The 5,134-nt window shown below is 39.3% G+C and overlaps 1 pseudogene; it reads right to left on the bottom strand.

Moving 5' to 3' along the window:
• Nucleotides 1-1,566: 1,566 nt before the first annotated feature.
• On the bottom strand, nucleotides 1,567-2,596 carry LOC128659496 (spindlin-Z-like; annotated as a pseudogene).
• Between the last annotated feature and the right edge of the window lie 2,538 nt (nucleotides 2,597-5,134).

Below are 5,134 nucleotides of genomic sequence, written 5' to 3' on the forward strand. Positions count from 1 at the left end.
GGTTTCTAAAATCAATGCCTTTCCTGTAATCTATTATTCACAAGGATGCCATATGTACTCTTTCATGCTGTTGTTTCTGTTGAGGCTCCGGGAGCCTCTTCTAAAAAGGCCTAAGGATAAAGAAGTGTACTGGGTGTATAATCTATGTTTTTTGAGATTTCAAGGTTGCAATTAATGATCTCTGTGTTTCTAAAATCAATGCCTTTCCTGTAATCTAATTTACAAAAGTATGCCATATGTTCTCTTTCCTGCTGCTGGTTTTGTTGAGGGTCCTGGAGCCTCTGCTAAAAAGGCCTAAGGATAAAGAAGTGTACTGGGTGTCTAATCTATGTTTTTTTAGATTTCACGGTTGTAACAAATTATCCCCGGGTTTCTAAAATCAATGCCTTTCCTGTAATCTATTATTCACAAGGATGCCATATGTACTCTTTCATGCTGTTGTTTCTGTTGAGGCTCCGGGAGCCTCTTATTAAAAAGGCCTAAGGATAAAGAAGTGTACTGGGTGTCTAATAGATGTTTTTTTCTATTTCCCGGTTGCAACTAATGATCTCTGTGTTTCTAAAATCAATGCCTTTCCTGTAATCTAATTTACAAAAGTATGCCATATGTCCTCTTTCCTGCTGCTGGTTTTGGTGAGGGTTCTGGAGCCTCTGCTAAAAAGGCCTAAGGATAAAGAAGTGTACTGGGTGTCTAATCTATGTTTTTTTAGATTTCACGTTTGCAAAAAATTATCCAGGGGTTTCTAAAATCAATGCCTTTCCTGTAATCTATTATTCACAAGGATGCCATATGTACTCTTTCATGCTGTTGTTTCTGTTGAGGCTCCGGGAGCCTCTTCTAAAAAGGCCTAAGGATAAAGAAGTGTACTGGGTGTATAATCTATGTTTTTTGAGATTTCACGGTTGCAATTAATGATCTCTGTGTTTCTAAAATCAATGCCTTTCCTGTAATCTAATTTTCAAAAGGATGCCATATGTCCTCTTTTTTTTTGCAGAATAATCGTTTTTACTGGGATGGGATAAAAAAAATGGAAATAAGTTGTCAATTGATGTACTATAACAAGATTTCTGACAAAACAGGTACAAAAAGTAACAAAATATTATGAATCAGAAAGTTGTAACAAGAGGGACCAAAGAAAAAAAAACCCTACATCACTGGGCAGCTGGATAACTGAACTGCAGCACCACACTCCCCACATTATAAGACATAAGTAACACTGGGAAAAATACTTTTAATTGAAATACATACTGATAACTATGTTAAAGTAGTTAGATATACCAAACTGGACTTGTATTGATGAGGAATGAGTGCTTAAGAAATACAACAATTACATTTTTATAACCTTTTTTTCCCCCACTTTGAAAATTTACAGAATTCGCCCAGTTTGTCTCTTGCATCCATGCTTCTTTTGTTTGAATTCACCACTACTAGATCAGTTTCCTTCTAAAGGATAAATTCCATTATGCAAAATGAGTTGTAATTCACAGAACGTGGTTTGTTTCCTTTTGATGAGGATTTTTTTTTTTTTTTTCTTAGCAACAAAACTGCGTTACTTCATTTAAGGGGTTGCGGGCTTGCCTGGAATCTGAAGCGTCACATAATTGGACAGAAGTGGACAGGTTTGTCTACATATTTTACATTTAATAAATCCACCTGTTTGGCAATAAGTCAAATATTACATCTACGATGTCTTCACCAAATCGTAGACATAAATATGGAAATCGTCATCAAATTTTATGAAATAAACAGAGGGTTTGGCTTCCACTTGGTGTATTACCATGCCAGTCCTTTTTGAGCCATCTTCTTTGGCATACTCCACTTGCTTTCCTACAAGGCTGTCCACAACTTCTCCTGGTTCTCTTTCTGCTGGAGGGGAATCATTAGAGTCTGGCATGATGCGGAGATCTCCTTCTTTGAAGTCATCTAATAGCTGATACATATATAAAACTGGGTCCTTCTCGTAGGTTATATAAAACCATGTGTTCATTATGGGAGCTCTTGCTAAGACCATTCCTCTCCACTCATCCTTAGAACCATCTTCTGTTTCAAACATGTGTTCAAAAGCTTTAACAATCATTGTGTCTGCCAAGTGAGCATCACTAATTCAAGATGAAGCAACTCTATCTGGAAGAACTTCAAGAGCAGACACTCGCTCGTCCTTGTGGAGTTCTAGTCAATAGACACAATCAAATCCATCATATTTAATAAGATAAAGGGATGGGTTGACTGGCACTTGATCCAATACAGTTCCTTTCCATTGTGTAATTGGGCCACTACCTTCTTTTCAACCATGCTGTATTCTGCAACCTACAATATTCTTCCGGGGCTGGGAAATTGGTTTGCTTGGACCAACATTATTTCGATACTTCTTGTGAGAAGTCCTTTTTTTCATCATACTGGCAGACACACCTGCATGTGCTGCATCACCTCTGGCTCTCTGACCTGCTGCCTTTCCGAATGGGGTCTTCATTCATCTGTGTATAAAAGGGCAGCAAAGCTGCCAAACTAGGGTAAAAATCCTATTCCTCCAATTACCCTTTTTTGTTCCAGTCTATACAAAGAAACTGTGTCCTTTTAGTCCACCATCCAAGCAAGATTTCTGTGTTTCAATCCACAGCAAGTGGTTCCAATGTCAGGCTACTCCAACCTGAAGAGTGCTGCATAGACGTAACATTCAGTTTACTACACAGTCCCTCCAGTCCTTGCAATTTGTTGCAGTACTCTGTCTCAATGATATATTTTTTTTTTTAGTGTCCTAACCTCCTCCCTTTTTTCTGCCTGCCTTATCCGTCATAGGTTTTGTCGGCAGCACTAACAGCAACTCCCGCCTCAAGCTCTCCTGCTGAACTTCCAGACCCGGCCCATACCCTCACATTCCAGTTCCTCCTTTTCCTTCGTCTTTGGAACCCCTCCCCCCACTACATTTCCTCTGCCAGATCCATATGTCCTCTTTCATGCTGCTGGATTTGTGGAGGGTCCTGGAGTCTCTGCGAAAAAGGCCTAAGGATAAATAAGTGTACTTGGTGTATAATCCAATTTTTTAGAGATTGCACGGTTGCAACTAATGATCTCTGGGTTTCTAAAATCAATGCCTTTCCAGAAATCTATTTTTCTAAAGGATGCCATATGTCCTCTTTACTGCTGCTGGTTTTGTTGAGGGTCCTGGAGCCTCTGCTACTAAGGCCTAAGGATAAATAAGTGTCCTGGTTGTCTAATCCATTTTTTTTTAGATTTCCCGGTTGCAACAAATTATCTCCGGGTTTCTAAAATCAATGCCTTTCCTGTAATCTATTAGTCACAAGGATGCCATATGTCCTCTTTCATGCTGTTGTTTCTGTGGAGGCTTCGGGAGACTCTTCTAAAAAGGCCTAAGGATAAAGAAGTGTACTGGGTGTATAATCTATGTTTTTTTAGATTTCACGTTTGCAAAAAATTATCCACGGGTTTCTAAAATCAATACCTTTCCAGTAATCTATTATTTACAAGGATGCCATATGTACTTTTTGATGCTGTTGTTTCGGTTGAGGCTCCGGGAGCCTCTTATTAAAAAGGCCTAATGAAAAATAAGTGTACTGGGTGTCTAATCAATGTTTTTTTCGATTTACCGGTTGCAACTAATGATCTCTGTGTTTCTGAAATCAATGCCTTTCCTATAATCATTGTTTCAAAAGGATGCCATATGTCCTCTTTGCTGCTGCTGGTTTTGTCGACGGTCCTCTGCTGCGCATAATAAAGAAAAAAAAAATTAATTTAACTTGACTGAATAACTGAAGCATGACTTCAGGAGTCAGGTGTGGTCATAGGTAGTGGTTGTTGTTAGCAGATTATTTTTATTGCAAATTGCAATTGCCACAGCGTGCATAAAATGTGCGTCACTAGTCCAAATTTTAATTATTTTTTTTTCATTCAGGATTAGTTTGGGGTACGGCACAATATTGGAAAGGCAAAAAACAGGTCTCGGTACCCGTTGATATAAGGGGTGACTACTAGTGCTTTTACCAGGCTCCTCTTGGATAGCCCCAGAAAGTGTGAGTATGAATCCCAAAAAGAAAATTAAATTAAGGTTGAAAAATTACTCCTAAGTAAATTGTAAGACCTGGAGCTCCTCAAACACACGTAATACCGCAACAGCTATAGGCTCCGCCCACCCAAATCTTACCTTTTTAATGCCAATTGATATTGCCACAGCTGGAACAACAGTAACTAACATGTGCATCACCACAGTCTCCGAAGCTATTGTCGGATGTATACAAAAACAACAATAAAGAATTCCTTTTGGGGCGCAAAGAGATGGCTACCGGAACACTCCAGGAACTTCACAACAGTGGCTGTCTTGTGTTTCCGGTGATGTTGTAGACATCTGGGTAGTGTACAGGGAGGGCAAAAATCATCTCCATCTCTGTGCACCACAGGACAGGACGTCCTTGTCATCCATAAGCACATGAAATTGCTGGCATTTTCGTTGCTTCAAGAAGTTCAGTTTTTGTGGTGATAGTACAGAATAAAATAAACTTTGGTTTCCTACCATACTCAAGACAAATGTTGTAGTTCAAGCTTCGGACTTGCTGTGGGAAACAGTGGGCTGTCCATAGCAGGAAGATGATTTAGACAGAAGTAACGGGCTCTGATTGCAGATGACACATGTTTATCGTCAATCATCAAAGGGGTTGCGTGCAGAATATGGCTGATGGCCCCTTATTCACATGTTTGTCCAGAGCAACAACATTTGCAAACAGCCAGAAGAGAGGTCGGTTCTCACCAGCCTTAAGTTGAGCTTCAATTACCAAATGCTGATATTCAAAAAATAGACAAACAGTGCCTTAAAAAAACACATTTGCAATATGGATTCACCAGAGCAAGGTCATTGCAAGTATTTCCCACAATAACAAAATTAAAATGACACAACTCCGCAATCTTCCCCTTCACATTATTATTGTCACACTCCATTGTACTCCTATGCCCACCTCCCTGCTCTTGTTTTTGTTGAGGGTCCTGGAGCCTCTGCTAAAAAGGCCTATGGATAAATAAGTGTACTGGGTGTCTAATCAATGTTTTTTTCTATTTCACGGGTCATATAAATGATCTGTGGGATTCTAAAAACAATGCCTTTCCTGAAATCTATTATTCAAAAGGA

The sequence above is a fragment of the Bombina bombina genome, chromosome 5 (genome assembly GCF_027579735.1).
Source record: "Bombina bombina isolate aBomBom1 chromosome 5, aBomBom1.pri, whole genome shotgun sequence".
NCBI lineage: Eukaryota > Metazoa > Chordata > Amphibia > Anura > Bombinatoridae > Bombina > Bombina bombina.